Source organism: Talpa europaea (genome assembly GCF_964194135.1).
Source record: "Talpa europaea genome assembly, chromosome: 7".
Taxonomy (NCBI): Eukaryota; Metazoa; Chordata; class Mammalia; order Eulipotyphla; family Talpidae; genus Talpa; species Talpa europaea.
The window spans coordinates 6,772,249-6,794,160 of record NC_140074.1 but is presented as its reverse complement, the minus strand read 5'-3'; the positions used below and the strand labels follow the sequence as shown (position 1 = coordinate 6,794,160).

Genomic DNA, 21,912 nt, shown 5'->3' with positions numbered 1-21,912 from the left:
TGCACTGTGCACTAGAATTATAGATGGTACAGAATGAGATAGTAGCAAAGATGAAGGCCTTTGCTTTTTATTTAAAGATTTCTATCTTGTTTGGACTTTTGAAAATGGGCATATATTGGTATTAATTTTGTCATTTCAATTTTAAAAATTATGCTGAACAATCTTAGAGATGGCCTCTGGAGCTTCCTCTCATTATCTCTGATTCCTCACTGACCATGTGGGCTTGGGGATTTTTGGGGAGATGAGAAATAGTTGGGGAGCCAGGAATTAAAATGGCATAGAGCCTGTTCAGGAGTTACTGGGATCCAGATTCAAGTCATGGGGTAGACAGAGGCTTCCAGAACTTCTCAAAGGTGTTGGGCAGCAAAGGTCAAGAGGACTGGCATCTGGCACTTCTAAGGCTGGGCTGCTGTTTTTGCTTGTGCTCGAGGCTGCTCACAAAGAGAGGCCATGACTGCAGACAAGGGTGAGAGTGTCCACCTACCACTCTATCACCCCAGTCTGGACAACTATGCCTACCCTGTCTTTTTCTTGGATTCTAGATGGCACTGTGGAAAACAGAGGGTGACCTATGCTGTGTCTGGCATATTCTACCTCTCTCTGGGGCAGTCCTGATGCCCCACTCTGGCTCTGTCATCTTCTCTCCCCGATCAGTGCACACTTCTAAGAAGTGATATGTTGGGAGCTCATCTATGCATTCCAGGAGTAGGGAGAAGGTCTGGATTTGATCCTTGTGCTAAGTTGAATATTTGCATGTATCTGGAGAATGCGCTGCAATCTCTGTTGACCCCAACACATTTGAGACTGTATTGCATATGGCTATAAGCCATCATGTACTGGCTGTGTGACCCTGGACATGTTACTTAATGTTTCTGTGCCTTACTTGCCCAGCTGTGAAAAAGAGATAACAGCACCTATCTCTTAGTGTTGTTCTGAAGAATTCAGTAAGTTCATACAGGTAGTCTAGATTCATGTCTGGCCCACAGTTTGTGCTAAGTGTACAGCTACTTGGGTCATATGTCTGGGTGTCCCAAGTTCTCCAGCAGGGGCTGGAACCCCTACAGGCCTGCTACAATCGTTCCCTATTCACCTCCCACCTAATGAATACAGTCACCCAACAATATGCCCCGATGATGCCATTCAACCCTCTGTGCCTGTGTCCACCATAGTCCCTCAGCCAGGAATCATCTTCTCTCTACTTCACTTCTCTAGGATTTGTTCTCTCCTACCCAAAGCTCAGCCACTGGAGCTCTCAGGGTGGGTTTGGGGGAGACCCATACGAAAAGCTCTCTGGATGGGCCTGTTTCTTGCACAAGCCATGCAAGCTGAGGGCGTGAAGCACCTTTCAGCATCTCTGCGTTTACAGGATGGGCACAGCACAAGGTGTGTGCAGTGAGTATTTGGTGCACGTCCTCCAAAGCACTCCAAGCCTCACCTCCCATTTGACTTCAAATGACCCCACTGTTTGGAGACCCCCAAGCGTACCCAGGTTCTGAATGGATGTCCTAAGGACTGACAGAGCTAGTGTAGGCCAAGCTGATGCAGTCTGATGCTTTGGACATTGAATGGAGAAAGGAAGACCACAGGCCATGGGTCACTCCCACCTCCTGACCAGTCAGTCCAGCCTCCTCACCTAGGCCCACCTTCTCTTCCCACAGCAACTGCTCCACCATGCCTCCACCAGTTAGCTGAGCTATAGCCCATGGGCCTAATGGAACTCAGAACAAGAGGAGGTAAAGCCCAGACAACCCAAAACTTCAAAACTTGGGGAAGGCTGGGAGCCACTGAGTGGGGCCTCCCATCACTGCCACCTCAGGAGCGAGAAGGTGGGGGTGGACACCTCACTACCACCAGGAGTGCTAAGTCTCCTTCCTCACTATCTGACTAGTGTGAATGCACTTCCCTTTGGAGAAAGGAGGCCTGACAGTGCTTGTAAAAATATTTTTTGCTCCTTCAAACCCAGATATCACTTGTGAGAGGGTAGAAACCTTTTCCACTGTCCCTTAGCATCCAATTTTTCAATCCAATCTGTTTCTCTTAACTTGAGTCACTGTGACTTTACCAAATTTTACATACAGTTATCTGTTGCTCTGCAAAGAAATACAGATGGTTTTTGTGGAAATAAACAGTCATTTATTTTAAACAATTGTAAAATAGTTTATGGAAACCAGTGGGGTAATGCATTCAAATAAATGCCAAAACTGGTTGATGGGGAGCCAGAGTGCTAAATCACACTGCTGAGGAATTCAGCTGTGGGGAACAGATAGTAAATCCAGAGTGACAGAATTTCCCGTGATGGCAAAGGTTTCTGACATCCAGTCCAGCACTCAAAAACCACAGCAGTTCAAACCCATTTTCCTTAACACAGCCTTGACAGCCAGTGAAATTAGTGAATTTAGTCACAAGTACCTAAAGACAGAAACAAAAGAAAGAAACAAAAAGGAGACTTCATTTGTCTGCAGTCTTTCCCAAGCTGTATGAAAGCTGTGACGCCAACCTGAGTGAATGGAGAGCAAGCACAGGGCCAACTGTTTTCAATCATCAGACTGTTATGATACGGGGAGTCTGAAGGCTTCCATTTAGACCTGCTTATGCCAGAGACTGGCTTGGGGAAGCCACATCCACTCTGAACCTCAGCTCCTCTATAAGAAGTGGGTCATAGCTGCTTGCCCTTGACAGGCTGTTGGGGACATTCGGAGAGGCACCAGGAGCGACAGTGTTGGGCAAACGGCTGGGTGAGAGTGGTCCAGGAAGGATCCAGCCTTGGTAGGAGAGCAGGCTGCCAGGCGTCTTCGGGGCTTCTAGCAACTCTCTCATGAAGAACCGTGACAACAAATGGCTTGGGTCCACCTTTGCGGGATCAGAGAACTCGAAGCACTTTTTGGTTTCTAGTTTTACAGGAAAATCAACTATTAACCTTCCCTTCTCAAATATTTTCTTTGTAACTGGGTTTCCAAGGATTTCACTTGGCATCTCCCAATGAACTAACTCAGCTGCTTACCATACACTTACCGAACTCCTTCCAAGTGCTGTGCTCGGAGTGAAGCACGGGAGGGACAAAGATAAGGAAGGCTGATCCTGACCTTTGAGGATTCGGCAGAATGAACAAGGACTCCCCAGTTTGGAATCTTCTTACTCATCTCCCCTTTGCTGACATTCAGTCAGTTATCAACTGGACAGACACCCCCTACTTAGCAGTCACCCTTGCATTACTCATTGTCCAGGCCCTCCTGGCCTCCAGTATCCGCTCTTCACCTGCTGCCAGAGGGTCAGAAAGTTATCATTTCCATACTTAAAAGCCTTTAACAAATTCCCCAGTCAACTCCACCTACCCTCCAGAATTTGTAGCCATCCTAATTTCGTGTCCATCTGCACCAGCTATGATCTGGCCAAGCCCGTCTCGTCACTGTTTAGTGTACAGACCCCACAGCTTCCTGCCTCCACGTCACTGCTGTGCCATTCCCTCCACCCACACCTGCCTGCTCCTCCAGTCTGTCAAAGTCACATCACTCCTTGTGGATATTCTCCAAGTCTTATCTGGCATCTGACTCTCTGCATCTGCTTTTTCCTGCTGATAACCGATCAGATTCCAGCGCTGGTCTCTACTTCCATCCTCACAACAGTTAGGTGGCCCCGCTTACTCTTCCCACAGGTAGGCCCTGCGCAGAGGTAAGAGGATTTCAGGCGGCAAACGAGGCTTCGTTCTTTTCTCCTAACTCTGGCCTTCATGTCTCCAGTTCTGGTGCCCCGCTAGGCTCTCAGTGTGCCCCTGTGAAAACTCTGCTTACCCACTGATGCCACCTGCCTGCCAGGTTTTCTTGTGTCCAACAGTCTAGTTTATATACAGTTAAATGATCTGAATTTAATTATCTTGCTTTGTAAAAATGAAGGCAAAAAAAAAAAAAAAAAGGTGGGGGGGGACACAGAACCAAGAGAACAATTTCATAGTTTGGAGAATCTACTTGCCAGGACTCTCAGTATCTCACTGAGCCCCAACCGAGAGTGAGGCAGGAGTCATTCATCTCTGCAACCACAGAACTTGGTAAATGTCTGATGAATGACTAACTGAGTAATTGGGGAAATGGTGGTATCTGTTTTCTAGCTCTTCTTACAGTGTGAGGGTTTTTCTGTGCCAAGCTTGACTTTAGCATTTAAAGAAAATATATTTTTAGTTTCCATGTGTTGTAATGCAAGAGAAGAAAAGCTAGCTATGTTGGATTAAAGAGAAAAACTACCATATATTGGCTTCTGGCAGACATTTCAAATTACCTTTTCCAGAGGTGACTGTGATAACAGGGCTTTTGCTTATTTGTTGCCTGACCTCACACAGGACATGGCTCTCTGTATTGCCACCGCCGGCTGCGGAGCACTAGCTGCTTGCCTGGCCCTTGCTGCCAGGACCTGTAGTTCCCCCTCAGGCCTTGCAGTCCTTCCGTGTTGACTGTCCATCCACCCTGTGCTTTGCTTTAGGGGGGTAGGTCAGCCAACAAGGCTCCCCTCTACCTGTCTTCCTTCTGACCGTTACCAATCTACCAACTGGAGCTGTGCTGCAAGTCAGGAAGCAGTTGGCTTATGGCCATACCCTGTCTGGCCCACATCAGTATTTTGGGCTCTTGCCTCAACACATTCCACTAAATTGGTAGGACTTTAATGGCAGGGTTCAAATGCCGGCTCCACCAAGCTTTAAGACCTTGGGGGATTACCTAAGTGCTTTCCAAGCATTATTTCCTTATCACTAAATTGGGGATGATGATAATTCCCAACTCATGAGGTTGTTTTATAGGTTAAATGAGATAATAACACACTTAAAGCACTTAGATGGCACATAGTAAGTGCTCAATAAATGACAACTATTTATTACTATATTCATACAATTTTGCACTATGTTCAACTCTGAACATATAAGCTGATTTATATATCTTGTTTTTAAGCCAGTTGTGACGTATAGCCTAAAACATTAAAATATGCTTGTCTCGTGCTAAACTGTACAAAGCAAAAAGTAAAAGCAATGGAAAAATGGTCGTGAAGGAGGTAGAAGGATCGTGGCTGCCAGCCATTTTCCTTTCTGGGAGTTTTCCTTCTTGTTAGATCTATTATCCAAGAGCGGGGCTGCCCTGCTGGCTTTCCATTTGCCTTGCTAATAACAGTAAATCCAGCAGCTTCCACTGCAGCTCCTGTCTCCTTCAGCTGACTCCCAGGCCAATCAGCACTTCCTCTCTGCTAATGTCAGATGTACCCTGGGAAGTCCTGCTGGAAAGAAAATTTATGACGAAAGTTTCTCCTGCTTTTAACCCTTCTGCATACCCGCCCCCAGATGCAGAGTGCTTGAGAGGAATGCTAGGTCACTCCTACATGTGCATGTCTGTGTTCTCACTGACGCTTTACTGCTCTGACAAGGGGCCTCAGACCCCTGGAAGAGCTCAAATGAGCAGCTGGGCAGACAGATGCGCACACATTCCGGGTTGTACCTAAGCAGACTGAATTTGAGCTGGGTTCCTTAGCAGCTCGAGTCTGTTGAACTATGACTCAAAGCAGTCAGATCCATAAAAAAACGAAGCGTTTTACCACAAGATTGTGAGTATGGCTGGGTCTCATAACAGTAGAACTGAAAGAAAGGAACAAGACTAACATTTATTGAGTAATAAAATAACAGTTAAATGCTTGGTGTTTGACACAGATCTCTGGTTCTCACAACAATGCCATAAAGAAGATAATATTATAATTCTCATTTGTACATGAGGAAAATAAAGTTCAAACAGGCTAAGAAACTCAACCACAAAGCTGGAAAAGGAACAATAGCAGAAACAGGAGATGTGTCTAGAGCCCAGGTGTTAAGCTTCATAATTAAGACTACCACCGTAGCCCATGATCTAATTGTGACCTTATTTTTCTGAGAGACAAAACAAAAGCAAGGAACTGAGAAAGGGACAGTGGCTTGACCAAGGCTCCCCAGCTGGCAATGGGGGTACCACCAGCTTCAGGCCAAAAGAGGGAGCACGGCCTTCTGACCCACAATAGGCACCCCTGGATAAATCCTCCCAGGGCTGCAAGACAGCCTGAGCCTGGGTTGGCGCTCCACAACCTCGTTAGCTGCAGAGTAAACAACGGCTGTCAGCCGGGCTCGCGCTGGCTGGCAAAGGCAGTGGCAGCGCAGCAGCCACACCAGGCCCTTACAAGCCTTATGTTCTTGGCACAGGAGAAGGGTCTCATCACAGAGGTTTTCATTTTAAGTAAATTCAAGCCTCGGGGACAGCTACACTAGCTCAGTGGGCCTTTCTCTGACCTCTCCTCTACCTCTCCACAGAAGGGAGATGATATGCTTAACCAGATTAGTAGATTCAGTAAACTAATTTTTGTTCCAATTAAAAAGAAAAAAGAAAAAAGAATGTCAAAATATACATGTGACAGCTGTTTGGGACTCTAATGTTATGGAAAAGCAGCTGTTTTCATTTATATTTGAGATATTACTCATTCTTAGAATGGGAATGAGTTCTCAGCTAATAGCTTGTGCTTTAACTTACGGAAAATACAGGTCACAGAGACAAAAAGTTGGCAAAATCACTGTTACACTCATCTAACAATTTGGTCTTAAAAGGTTTGGAAATGTTTATAATGTGAGGCAACTATTTATTAATGATGTTCTCAGAGAAACTGACATCCAACACAATGAAATGGATTGTAGCTTTCAGGAGGAAGACATTTTCCAAATCGAGAAAGGCCACGTAAGTAAGGGAAAGAAAGAGAAATCTTTCTAAGTGCCAGAATTTGAAAGTAAGTTGTCTTCTTTTTACAAATTAATTTATTTTAATCAAAGGAACACACATATATAGTTTTAAAAATAAATCATATCACAAGTACTATAATGAAAAAGAGTTATTTCCCTGCCCATTCCCAAGTCCCTCCTTTTAGGTAATTAGTTTAAATTTTTCTAAATACTTGTTCTGGTACTCACCTTCACAGTTTTTATTAGTATTTCTAGTCAGCGGTGTTAAACATTATTGTGACTGACAGTATCTATGAACTTCCACTATGAAAGATGAAGATTTAGCACACGCACCCCCTCTTTCATACATGTCCACCTCCACTTGGAAATGTGGTCTGTTTTAGAAAGGGAGTCTCTTCATGTGTACAGTAGTTTCCTCCTGCTGGGTACACGTACATGATTATCGGAAGCTTAAAAGTTGTTTCTGGTATACTCCTCGGCCCCCCAAGGACCCATCAGAGACTCAGGTCTTTAAGGGACCCTAGGAGGCAACGCTAATTTCAACTGATGTACATCACGTATCATTTTTTTTTTAATATTTATTTATTTATTATTTATACAAACACTGGGTACAGTCAGAAGCGCGGGAGGGTGAGAGAATTCACCAGAGCCAGAGAGGGGAGCAGAGCAGGCAGAAGGACCGAAGTACACTGCTGAGGGGAGCAGCGGGCGGCAGGAGAGGTCTGCGCGCCATGCGGGACCCTCCTCCGGTGGCCGGGGAGCAGCCGGGGATCGAACGGGCGCCACAGAGGCTGCGGGCAGCTTCGCAACCCAGCGCTCAACCGCTGCTCCACCAGGGAGGCCCCATCACGTATCATTTTTAAGACATGTAAATTTTCATTCAATACTTTAATTCTCTAAGGAATTTTGATCTCCAATAGTCAAAGGGCACCAAATCCATTTCCATATAGATAGTGGGCAGTCTTGGATCTGGGCTGGCAGGAGCAAAGCAACTATGGGCTGCAAATTAGCTTTCTCTGCTTCTTCTTAGTTCATTCCACAAAATATGTCAGCTCCAGGCCAACTCCAGGCCTGGCCATGCCAGGTGCTAGTAAACACAAAGGAACCAGTTCTACTCCACAGGGATTTCATTTTATTCAAGTGAAAGCTCAACACTCCTCTCACAAACCCTCTCCCAAAGAAAAAGAAGGTTCTCAGCCTATTCCTTGCTAAGGTACTTGCCAACATCTGACAAGCTCAGTGTAACAGGAAGTTACTAGGGACAGGCCCATCGTTCCTCTAATGGAAGGCCAAGTGGCTGAGGCACAGTGCTCTCTCTAGCATCTTCCAAGGCTGAATTCTGGTCCATGCATCATAATTTCCATTCTTGACCCAGATAGAGTCATTTGCGTCTCATCAAAATTCACCCAACCTTTGCTGCCCTGTCCCTTCTCCCTGCATCAGGGAGCTGTGTTGGCAGCCAATTAGGAGATACATGGAATAACTTGCTGGAGTGGAAAGATGGAGTTAATTCCCGATGGGGGGTTGGGGGGAAAGGATGGGACTGACAAGAGGGATCCATTCTGGAGGGGAACTCACAAAACAGTCTTTTTTTGTCAGAAAATGGGCAGACAGAAAGCTGGAAGCATGAATCACTACCAAATATGTCTTGTTGGTTTATTTACTTTTTAGTCACCATCGCCCCACTAGCTCAGTGCTACCTGGGACCAGGCCTTGTCAGCTGTACACTGACTGGGACACAGCAGAGGCGCCACAAGTATTGAGGAACGAGTCTGGTTTTGGACACGCTGCTCAACAGATCTGCATGACCTGCAGGATGTTTTTAGGCTTAAATCTGACTTTGTCTTAATTCACATTATATGTGGCATGTAAAAATCATGAAAAGGAAGGCTGGGGTTTGTTATGATTTGCTATTTTTGTGATTATGTGGTGGCACTTTGGGAAAGATTGAGGTGTTCCAATAAACCACCTCTTATGTTTTGCAGCAATTAAGCTTTAATCACATCTCACTGGCTTTGAAAACCTGGCTCAATGGCACAGTAGACTCTGGGACCAGTAGTGAGGTAGACAGAGATGTAGGTGACCTGCCCCACTGAGCCACTCAGTGCTTTGTCCTGATGTTAAGTCACCTTTGGCTCTGGGCATTATTAGCATTATAAGGCAGAAAAAGAACATCCTTTGGAGTTAAGGCCACTGGCTGGCTGAAGAACTTACAAGTGTAGGTGCTACACGAGGGGCAAGTTTTTTACTAATGCCACAAGGGTCTCAGCTCAATGAGTGGAGGTTGATAATCCTTGCTACAAGTTGAAAAGAAAAATATCCTATTTTTCTTCCTTTTTCTTCTTAATACATTCAAAGCTGCTGCAGATACACAACAGAAAGTACTGGTATTCATAATTTACTCAAAAAAGGAAAAACTCTCCACGGAAAGTTGCTCTTCAATTGGGTGTGCTGCAGCGTCAGGCCTCTAAGGGAAGTGAAATGGGAATTCGGTGTCTCAGGTCTCTGGGAGGGTCCTGGAGAAATCTTTTGTGGTGGAGTAACTCTACCAAGAGATGATTTTTCTTTTTCTTTTTCTTTTTTTTAGTATTTTTTTTTTTTTATAGAGGCATGTTATTTATTTATTTATTTGTTTGTTTGTTTGTCTGTCCTGTTCATACATGCACTGGGTACAGTCAGAAGTGCGGGAGGGCGAGAGAACTCACCAGAGCCAGAGCGGGGAGCAGAGCAGGCAGAAGGACCGAAGCACACTGCTGAGGGGAGCAGCGGGCGGCAGGAGAGGTCCGCGTGCCATGTGGGACCCTCCTCCGGTGGCTGGGGAGCAGCCGGGGATCGAACCGGCGCTGTAGAGGCCGCGGGCAGTGTCGCAACCCAGCGCTCAACCACTGCGCCACCGGGGAGGCCCGAGATGATTTTTCATGAAAAGTGGCTAAACTCAGTCTTAGTAGAAGATGAGGTTTCCTTACAGTTACAAAAAGGATAAACCCAGGAATGGGCTGCCTGAAGAAAGAAGGGCCTTCCGCTTCATTTAGGGGGAAACAAGACTCAGTGTGGAGGGATGTAAGGGGCAGATGCAACACACCAAATCTCTAACTACTGTAATCATTCACTCAAAAAATCAAACTGATGTCTAATTGCATTTCTTCTCAAAGTGTTTTCTGAGAAGAAGCAATAGGCTCTGTGAGTTACTCAACTGTTAATACAAAGGCTTTTTAAAATCACTTGTAAACATTTGTTATAGGCAATTGTAGTTTGTTCCCTTTATTTCCAGAATCTCTGACACAGTAAATTAAATTTTCTGATATAAGCCCTATCATGAAGACCCTGTGATCACTAACCCACTCCTACATTCATGGTATGGGTTATCTTGTTAGTCAAAAAGCATTAGCAGCGACTCTCTGAATCTAGTTTTCTTTTTGTTCCAAGTAAAAGATGCTTCCAGCATATCCACATCCAAACAAATTCAAAAGTGTGTTCTATCACAGGTTATAAGCTTTCTACAGACTAATTTATTAGAAGCAAAAGGTGCAGGCAAGAACCCAGTCTCACAGGTAAAAAAGGAAGTAAAACAAATTCCAGAAAAGCCAAGTTTGATGGTATACCTGGTGTAGTGGAAGCAACAGGGATAAAGGCAGCTGACATCCACTGACTGTTTCATATCCATTCAATCAAAACACCCCCTTGTAAGGTAGGTATTATTACCCCTACTGCCTGAAAAGACAACTGAGGTTTGATGACGTGCCTAGCTTCACAGAGAAAAGCACAGTGGGTGCCAACTCGGGTGGTATGGCTCCAAAGGCGATGCCCCTTCCACGGAATCATGCTGCCATAAGCAACTGAAGCAGGTGCACTTGGTCTCTGTAGGAGACAAGTATACCTGCTGGTCACCCTGTCCCTCGGTGGCAGGAGGACAGCACAGCAGTTAGCAGTATGAATTGAGGCATCACTCATCTGGGTTTGCGGCTCAGGTTCCCCAACTTACTAGCTGTGTGACTTTGGACAGGCCCCGCATCCTCTTTGAGGTTTTCTCATTGATGTTTTTTTGGTTGATATTGAAGTTTTTCCACTTATGAAACAAAAGTGATAACTAATTCAAATAGTTGTTTTAAGGATTAAATAAGATAATGAAAAAAGGTGTTTGAAAGTCTGCCTGGCAAATTTTGAATGTTCAATAAATAGTAATAGGTATTCATAAGTGGCATATTCTATATGCCAGTTAAAACCACAGGTCAATGGACCTCAAAGGTGCCATTTAATATTGAAGTAATGAAAGATAAAATATCTTAGAAAAAGAAATAATGATTAGGATCTTCTATGCCACAATGACACGTATTTTTAAATTTAGAAATTCTTTTTACTATAAGCATTCTAAATTCTATCATTTTAATTTTAATGAGATCTGTCCTATTTTACATTTTAAAACTCAGCAAAGTGGAAAGAACTATACATGGAAAGTCTATGTACCCACCACCTAGATCCTACAATAATTTGCTATATTTGCTTTATCACATATCCATCAATCTATCATTTTATTTAAAAAAATGAATTTCAGAGGAGTAGACATCAGCTCTTCATCCCTAAACACTTCAGTGTTTAGAGTCTTAACTATGTTCTTTTTTTAAAAAAATTATTAGGTAAGATTTATATACAATGATATGCACAAATCTTTCAAATCCCATTTGATAGTTGTGCCAAAAGCATATACTTGTATGACTCCAGCTCCAGAAATTTCCCTCATCTGTATTATGCATTAAGTAGGGAAGTTGTGTTTCAGGGAAGAAACACTGGGCACAAGAATCAAGAGACCGAGGTTCCAATCTCACCTACGTGACACATTTGCAACACACACAAGCATGCGTCACACACAGCATCGGGTTTTGTAACACACAAGAGAGAGAACGCCCATCTCACAAAGTCTTTGTAAAGGTCACCCACAAAAGTACTTTTACTTGTAAAAGACAGTAAGTGTTCAGGAGCTATAACCTAAGGGTACTTTCTCTCTACTCTTCTCCCAGCTCCCCCCAATGTGAGGATGTCACCATCAACATGAAAATAAGGGCAAAAAAAAAAAAAACCCAAAACAACAAAACAAAACCAGTTCAATGAGAGATGAGGGAAAAAGGCATCTCTCTGCATAGGCAGTCCTCTCCCAATTTATCCACTCTGACTTCAGCTAATTAAACATCTGTCTCAATGGTCTCCTCAGCAAATTAGTCATCCCCACTTTGTGACACTGATTGTTGGTTGCAGCCTTTTCCCCACTTGCTACCATTCCCAGAAACTTCTAGGAGTTTACTCACCAGGCACATGGCAAGAAATGATGCAAGGTCCCCATTAGCCCCCTACAGTTGCCCTTGGTGCCAGTGCTGTTCATAATGCTGCCAGACATGCCCTTAGATGTATGTGCCTCCCCCAAATAAAACAGTTAAGAACGACAACTTTTTGTCTACATTTCTGATTTCTAGAGTATAATGCATTTTTTAGGTGTTTTACTAGACTAAAACTATTTGACAGAAAATGATTTTAAACCAATTTTGATGACAAAGCAAGCAGGTAACACAAGGATTCATAAATGAGGTGAACTGGAGCCCAGAGTGAGTTAGCAGCCAGCTCTCCAAACACACAAACAAAAGCTTTTGCTGGTGAGTGAAAGGTCAGTATGGAAACAAGTACAATGGCCTGGCCTGGATATGTGCCTTACTCTGTGTGTGTGTGCACACATACACACACATGTGCACACTCACTTGAGCAAGACACAGGGAGGCTGGTGAGGAGAACTGTATCCTAAACTATGGTACACTTCATTAAAGTTTTCTGAAATTAATAAATCCCTCTTCTTATTAAAACACTGACTTTATGGTCTTTTAGAAAGAGAAGTTTTAAGCATTTAAACACGCTTAACTGTACTAAAAAGTCAAAATGCAAATTAAAATGAGATATTAGGGCCTCCCCTGGTGGCAGGGGAGCGCTGGGCTGCGAAGCTGCCCGCAGCCTCTGCAGCGCTGGTTCAATCCCTGGCTGCCGGCAAAGGTCCCACATGGCGCGCAGACTTCTCCTGCCACGCCCGCTGCTCCCCTCAGCAGTGTATTTCGTCAGTCTGCCTGTTCTGTTCCCCGCTCTGGCTCTGGTGAATTCTCTCACCCTCCTGTGCTTCTGACTGTACCCAATGCTTAAATAAATAAATCTTCAAAAAAAGAGAGATATTAACTGTTAACCATCCTTTTGGCAAGAATTAGAGACTGATAACACCCAGTGTTGACAAGGGGATAGGGAAAGAGGCATGCTGATAAACTTGTGAACTGTCAAAGAAACTTTTTGAAGGGTAATTTGTTGGCTTTAGATGTGGACACCTCTGGCAAGCAATCCCAGATTTGAAACCTAGCATAAATGTATGATGAATATTCATGCAAAATTGTCCACTGCATGTGTTTTGTAAAACTGAACATTTGGAAATCGTCTAAATGTCCATCAGTAGAGAGCTAACTTAAATTTAATTAGAAAGATAAAAATGCAGGCTTCACCCTACTACAGAAGAATGCTTACGACATAATAAAACTAAATGAAAAAACAAAAGTAAAAACACATATACTGCATGACACCATTAATTAAACCTTCACACACTCATTTTTTCATGAGTTCATTTTACAAACACTTACTGAGTTTTCTCTATTTGACAGCACTTGGCTAGATGTTGGGAATACAGTAATTTCAAAAAACCAAAGAACGAGGTCCTACCCACATGAGACTTACATGTATATCTGCATGGCCACTGAATAAAAAACCTGAAGAATTCATGTTTTCACACTACACACTTTCAGAATGTTTGATTTTTTTTCAATAAGCATTTAACTTCATTAAAAAAAATTAAGTCTATCATTTTAATTCTCCCCAAAGTGTGCATTCAATTCTAATAAAAAAAAAATCAGACTTTACCAAAGTGTCCATCCCTTGCTTCCTGAACTTCTCTCTTAATTCAGGGCTCATCATTTGTTGGATGGAGTCCACAGAGCCTCCTCACCTGTGTCTCTGCCTCCTGTTTTATGTTCTCCAATCCATTTTTATAACGCAGATGGTGTGTTATCTAAAAGAAATTCTGACTACATCACTCTTCCTTCAGTGGTTCCCCTCTGCCATCAGAATAAAGTTCAAAATCAACAGTTTAGAAACATGGTCTGGTTCCAAATGATCACCCCAGTCTTAGCATGCCCCACCCAGCTCATACTCTGCTGCTCTATCATCGGTGCTATGTACGTTCATGCACTTTCCAGAAGGCATCAAGCTTCCTCACTTCATTCCTTCAGCTTGAATGCTCTTTTCCTTCCCTCTTCACCCGTCCAGTTTCTACTCATCTCAGGTCTGTTATATAATTTGCTCAGGATGCTCTTTTCTGACTCCTCTAGGCTGGACTAGGCGCCCCTCCCACAATGTGGCCTATGTGTATTTTCACTTATCACAATGCATTGTATTGCAAAACTGTTTGTTTCGCCAACAAAACAGCAAGTTTCTTGAGGGTAAGGGCATTTCTTGGTTTCTAGAAAATCTGTAGTGCCTACATAGTGTCTGCTGCATGGCAAGTCCCCCATAAATGAATGTACCCCTATTCTATTTTTGAGAACATTATCAAGGCTGCCCTGATTAGGACTGCCACCAGCCTTGCTTCCGCAGTGTATCCTCTGCCTGTTCCTGCTCTAGTAATTTGAAACATCTATGTCTTTTGACTACATCCCAAAACATCTCTGCCTACAATGTTTTCTCACTTACCCATCTGGCAGAGTTCTAAATTAATCTTCACAAAGTCATTAAAGAAGCCACTTGCATTAAAAAAAAGCCAGAGCATCTTTTGTCTCCTGCCTCACCCAGTCACAACACAATAAGGGTGTTTTAAATACACCCTTATTATCCATGCTGCTTTCAGAGCTTCTAGACCTCTACTTGTGAATTTACCCTATTTTTGTGCCTTTACTTCTAAGTGTTTTTTCACTGAATTTTCCACTTGATTTCTAGACAGTAGGTGGCACAGGACAGGTAGCTGGGTGATGGCTGCTGGACTGCTGAACAGGACGTCTGCTAGCTACACAGAGCTTCAGAGCACCTGGTTCGTTCATACCCTGCCCTTGATTAATCCTCACTCAACCTCTCTGGCATTACACTGAAGAAAGTGGGGCTCAGAGAGGTCAGCACATTATTATACATACAATTACCATCGTTTCTTAATCTAAGAGACATTGATTTTCATTTTTTAAGCATTTCTAAATTCAGGATACAGCTTACAATCAATATATATACACTTACAATATATATGCAGCTTACAATCAATATACACTTAATGTACTAGCATTTCTTTCTTTTAATCCCTGAAAAGCTATCATTAAATTAGTGGTGCTCTAGAATCAGTCCCTAGTGGCCCCAGTGAAGGGTTCTCTGACTCCAAAATGCATGAGCCCCCCCGCCACCAACCACCACCACACAGTCTCTCAGGGGAATGTCTTTTCTCTTCCTTTCTTTCTACTTTCTCTTTAATCTAATCCATGGTGGTGACTGCTCCAGACACGGTGAATGAATAGATTTTGTGATAGAAAAAGAAGTTCTGAAAGATTAGCGACGAGTAGGAAGAGTAAATGCTGGTCAGATGTAGTTTTGGCGAGTGATTTATTTCCAGTTTTTCTGATGTGGTGGTTGCGAGAGCTCATAACACCCTTCTAAAATAATTGGGTCTCTAAAGTGGTTCCAAAAGATTTTTGCTTGACATAAATTCTCTAAATTTCCAGGCTTTCTGGATAAAATAGTTGACTGCAATGCCATCTTTAAGGTGCTCCATTCTATACTCAAGAAGATCCATCAGGAGCCTCAGAGCACTCCAGACAGGGGGAGGCTCAGGTGAGATGAAACAACAAGATAAAGAGGCAGAGAAAGGAGGCAAGAAGGAATATTTAACTTGGAGCTCCTTGCGTGGCATTTCTGAGTTATACATTTAAACACCTCAGCTGTCCTAATTTACGGTATCATTTCCCACTGGGTCTTCGGTTACAGAGCACCGGGTCTTGTTACCCAGCCCCCATGCATGAGTGACATCAGCATGGTTATTTATTCCTTCTTGAGGAGGAGCAGTTTTCTGCAGAAGTTACTGCCTTTTTGACAAAGAACATTTAAATGGTCCTATTTACCTTTACTGCCGCTATTTTTTTTTTTTTTTAAAGGATTAGCTGCTACAGTCCAAGGAAACCACATGTCTGTGTCTCTGGCTCACAAACTACTGTCATAGAAAAAAGGTTACTGGATTTTCTGTCGCTGCATATGAAGTAGGACTCTGCTCAACCTTATAGCTAGAAGATTCTTTAGCTTACTTTAGCCTTTAGAGAATATTTCAGGTGAGAAGAGTGTTAAAAACCCCACTTTGTCTAAAACATATGGGTTGCTTTTTCCCCACAGGTCAGGTGTATGTTGCTTTAAGAAAGCTAGACATAAAACATTAAAACTGACACCAATACAGACAAACTGTGCAATTACAAAAAGAATTCCTGGCTTTATATCCAGATTCACCACAGGGTTCCCTTAAATGCTGCACTTCCCTAGTGCATTTAGATCTTACAATCAATGAACATTTCTGTTTACAGAATTTTAAATTTGTTCTCCCATTAGGGTTCTAATAAGCAACATGGTACAATAAAAAGAGTATAGGCTTTGAGGTCAAAAAAGCCTGGGCTTCAATTTAGATTCTACTACTTACTTACTGTGGAAATTTGGGTAACTTCAGCTTCTTTTAGAGCTGAGGAGAGGAAGGTTCAGCGAAATAAGTATACAATTTTAGTTACCACAGTTCCTTAATTCTAAGGTACACATTTCCCCCACTTTTTAACAGTTCTAAAGCCATAAAACAGGCATAATAAAAATTATGGGTTGGTGTGCAGATCAAATGAGATAGTATCTGTAAGCACGCAATTATAGCTCTAACACAATGAAGTAGATTTTGGGGAAAGACCGACTCCTTCCATGACACACAAATTCCCTTTAAAACATTCTTGACAAATAATAAATCATTCTGCATGTAGCTTTCCAGGTCTACCTGGCATGAAAATAAGGTCTCCTATGTAATGTGTTGCAGGGATGAGTCGGAGACTGACCCTGCTCTACTACCAGCTTCCACAGTGGGTCCATGTTAGGCCACAGGCTCTGAATCCCCACCCTGGCCTCCCAGATTCTCATCCTTTTTTGTATTCCTTTGTCACATTGCACCAACCGACTCCAAAGTTTTCAATTAATTTCTTTCTTTGTGTTTATATTCTCTGTATGTCCTTTGTCCTCTTTTGGGACTCACTGTTTTTCACAGCAGTCAGAAGTTTAGGTTCTGAATGTAACTGGAAGTCACTGAAAGACCTGCAGCAGATGTGATTATACTGATTTTATAAGATCTGACTTTTGTGTCGACAACAGACTAGAGTGGACATAGAGCAGAGGCTGGAAAATCAGCCAGGGTGCTATTTCAATACTCCTGAGAAAAATCATGATGATTTGGATTCATCCAATGGAGATGGAAAAGACTGAAGAGATTCAGGATATATATTTTAGAGGTAAAACTTATGTGACTTACTAATGGATAAGAGTGGGAGGTGATAGCCCAGGTAAGAATTCAAAAGCCAATTTTACTATAATTTTTGTGGTGGTGGTGGGGAGAGTTAAGTAAATTAGTTGCAAAATAATTTGAAATTATTTTTAAAGATTTCATTTATTTATGCATACAAGAACTGGTGTACAGGTGAGAGGATTCACCACAGACAGTGGGGAACAGAACAGGTGGATCTACTGAAATACACTGCTGAAGGGAGCAGCGGGTGAGACAGGAGAGGTCGTATGCGCCACGTGGGTCAGCCCCCTGGCTGGGGATCAAACTCAGGTCACATTGGCTGGTGACAGTTTGATAGTACTGAGACTTTAACCCCTACACCCCCAGGGAGCCCTCTGAAATGTTCTTTTTATAATATAGTGAGCCTTATAAGCCACTGCTTTGAAAGATACGCCCCCCCCCCTTTCCAACTCTTCACAGCTTAAATGTGAAGGTCACAATTTAAATATCAATTTCTCAGGGAAGAGTTCCCTGACCATCCCATTCAAAGCAGTGAGCTCCCCTGCATCATCTTATTCTCTCTCTCAATCCCTTACATTTACTCTCCTTCCAGAATGTAAGGTCCTCTTCAGCAAGGGCCTTGTAGATCTGCTTCTCCACTGTCTCCCTGCACCTACCGCCAGTCTGACTCATGAGAGCACATGACGACAGCATGTGCAACAGGACAAAAAATACATCATGAATCGATATTTACATTTTATATGAATTTTAAAGAAAAATGTGAGAAGCCAATGATGTCTTTAACTACCCCTCAGATCTGAACCCCACACCCTGGGGTAAATATTCTCCCCCCCACCCAATCCCCGCTCTGAGAAGTACTTTAGGAAATAATATTTGAGAAACCCCAGAGTAGTCTATCTCTTTGGTGACATTCTAGGGATCCTGCGAAAACATTAGGAATCAATAAGGTGGACACAGACCACCTTCAGAGTCTGTGACTCTAGAGACACTCACAGAGGATCCATTTCAAAAAGCTAACAATTTTTCTTTCAAATTCCAGGTGAAATTTTGTAAAGGAGAAATAGGAATGAATGTCATTAAGTCCTATTAGCAATGTGTAAGAACTTCTGAAAAGGATGTTCAGACTAATAAAAATTTGTCTTTCACATCAAAAGCCAAGAACGAACAGGAGTAAGGAACAGTTAAATGCTTCAAGTTCAATCTTTCAAAAATAACAGAGGAAAGATGATAGAGAAAACACTCCTCTCCCCCCAAAACATATAGGGAAACACAGCCACACAGGAAAGTACTCTGCTTGGTACATCCTAAGCCTTCTTTCTTTTGTAGATCAAGAGATACTTATATGTCTGCATCAATGTTAAAGCTGAAATTGGATCTGCCCCCACTTCGCATCAGTGTCTCTGTCATACCCAACATCATGTTTCAAGAGGCTGGTAAAGGTTGGGAGGTAACAGCGGGGTCACTGATTGTGAGGATGAACTTGATTAGAGGAGAACTTGAACTAAAGCTTTTACTCACTAAGTAAGAGGTTAGTATATCTTACAGGCTAAATCAAGAGACCTGACAGGCTACTCTTCATTATGTCAAAAACACACCCGCTCAACTGTTAAAATTAGTAAAGAGGTTTTGGCTAATTCTTCTAAAACTGGATTTTCCACTTACAATTTTTTTAAACAGTGAGGACTTTCTGCCAATGCAAGTAGATTTCAAATGTCAAGTAGGTCAGTAATAAAATGAAAAGCCAGAGAAATTCTAAAAGAGACATTTTAAAATGGACTTTAAAAAAATGGGCTTTAGCAGAGAACTGACTAGAACACACTGTGAAAAGATTACTATAGTTTGGTACATGAATATTAATAGTAAAAACCCTGCAGTGTTCATAAATAGTTATGACTTGATGAAATAATTACAAATAACGCAAGTCAAAATTTTAGATCAGTTACAAGTGTCTGTAATGACAGTCTGTCCGTAAAAAGCAAAAATATTTTAAAACCCTAAAGGCTTCCATTGACAAAGCTATTTACCTAAACAAAGAAGAATTCTTTTGCCCAAACATCTACCATCTTCTGATTTTTTAGGAGTGAAACTGAGGGTGGGAGTGCCAGAGGGAAGGGCAACAGAGTCCTTAAACATTAGGGCAGTCATTAAGCCCAGACTTTCATTTAATCATGAAATAGTTTAAGTTCTCAATTTATTATTATTATTAAACAGAGAACTCTATTAAATAGTCTGGAAAAAAGATGATAGAAGTTAAAGGTTTGTGGGTAAGGAACAGAAGTTCACTCTCAGTCTATCAAAGAATTTTTGATTGTTCAAGTACAACCAACTTATTATCAACAAATACTGTGAGAACCCATGTATTTCTCGCTACATGTGTCATGGAGTAGCCAAGACAGGGCTGTTCTTGTCTCAAGCAAGTGCAGGTTTTTGAAAAGAGGGCTGTACACTCTGACTCTGCCCAGACAGGGGCATGGTGGGCACCATTTTGCAGAGTCTGTGCAGGTCCCTGTGGTGGTGGCTGAGGAAGTGCAGGGTAAGCCTGTCTAATCTGGCATCTCCTGCCACCAAGTTCATGACTAAGCTCATGTGTCATAATAAGTATTTCATAGCCAACTGTGAACACTAACAAACTTTTTTTTCAGCACATGTACTTGTGATTCCCTCTATGACAAGAAGATTTTCATCTTTTCATTAATCCTCCAAAACAAGTCCTCTTCACAACACAAAGTTCAAAAACACAAAACATGCTCTGCCTTTACCAAGCAAAGCTTAAATACACACCTCTGCCTAACTGGAGACCCTTCTATTTTGTAAAGACCAGACTTAAAAAAGCAATAGAAAGAACCAATTTTAAAAGTTTTCTGGATTAAGAAAATGGACGGTAATTTACATAACTACATCAATCTCAACGGACTTCTCTAGGGCGATAAAGAATAAATAATGCAGATCACAGTTTTTGGATAACAAGCCCTAAGTTTTTGTTTAGGACATAGCAAAGACTCCGATGGAAGTGGCAGGGATGTGTACACGAAGGTGAACATAAATAAGTATGAATATGATAAACGTGGTTACTGGAAAGGGACGTAAACAGGTATGGACCTTGGCAGAGATGGCTGGAGACAGGGAAAGACAGTGGCTCAGATGTAACCCAGTAAGTTCAGGAGGTTTTCATGGTCTGAAAAATCTGCAACAGCAGAATTTCTATTAAGAAGGTTAAAAGAGTTAGGAGCTGGTTCCTATCAGATAATTCAGAACAATGCTATCTTATACTAAAAATATGTAAAAAAAACACATTATTAAAAAATTATGGGCAAAATAAGAGGGAAAAAAAACCATAAAAGTAGATGAATGCTTATAAATATCTTTAAATATCTGAAGTGATTTAGAAGCTTTTAGATCAGCATCTAGAACCCCAAAATACATACTTTCCCCTGGGAAGGGGTTTAAGCTCCTTCAACCACCCCCTAAACACAAAGAGATTTGACCCCCATGCAATGGATAAAAGTCACCCAAAAAATGAACAAAAGAGGTGTTTGGAAAAACCAGAACACCATTCATCCCAGCTAACGACTTGTTCATTATGAGTGATGATGGATAAAGACTTCTCATGCTGAGATGAAATCAAGATTTATATGCATTGTTTCCTCTCCCAACTTGTGGGAAGATCATCATCATTTAATTCTATCTCTGCGGCCAGTGATGGGCATCCAGAGAGCTGGTTATCAAACGGCGCAGTCAGCTGGCAAAAGCCGAAACGTGCAGTTGGCACATCTGGACGGAGCCGCCACAGCCGAGGGTGAACAATGACTCCTGGCAAGCATCCAAATTGCTTGCAGACGCTAGCAGGTCTCATCTACAACCGCCCCTACCAGCATCTCTCTCTCTCTCTCTTTTATGAGAATCAGATTTTCATTGCTCCATTCAATTGCTCTCCTCTGCCATTTTTTACAGCTCTTATCGTTCCCCTGGAATATGGCCTTGAGACAGCTCATCCGTGTCCTTCACTGTGTTATCTCTCCTAACTTTTATTAAAACTTCAGCTTTCATCTGAAGATAGCTAATTAAATCTGGAACAGATTATATGCCTCCCCTTAAAAAGAACACAAAACTATTTTCTTCAACCTTAGCAATGATTTTTTTCCTTTTCGAAAGATGAAACCAAAGGTGTTTAAGAAGTCTCAATTACTCACAAAGCTAAGATATTTGACATGTCATATACAGGCTGATTTATATTATAATTGTTGTATGACAAATCTTTGGGCTATTTTTCAAGATAATTATTTCTCAATACTCATAATATTTTTCCTCATATCTTTTAAATATCTCAGCTAATATCATCAGCTTATTTGCTGTATAAAGTTGAGTAACAAGGAATTAGGAATTAACAGATTATGAGTGTGTCAAGTGATCTATATTTTTAAAAATCTGCTTACAGTTGGCCTTATTTGGTAAAGATGAATTTTTTCTTTTATTCCATACCCCAAACACTAGCAACTAGCAATTTCCCCCATGGGAAATCATGTGAAAACTTGAAATTAAAAGCAGTGCTTCAAATAGTGGACTGATTCCGTTTTCATGAAGGCTTTATACCAACTAATAGTTAGCT

General features: G+C 42.1%; 1 protein-coding gene across 1 annotated transcript in view; it reads right to left on the bottom strand.

The window, feature by feature from the left end:
• The window catches only part of MAPKAP1 (MAPK associated protein 1), a gene marked incomplete at both ends in the record, with an annotated part of 175,553 nt that overhangs the window by 67,276 nt on the left and 86,365 nt on the right, over positions 1 to 21,912 (bottom strand).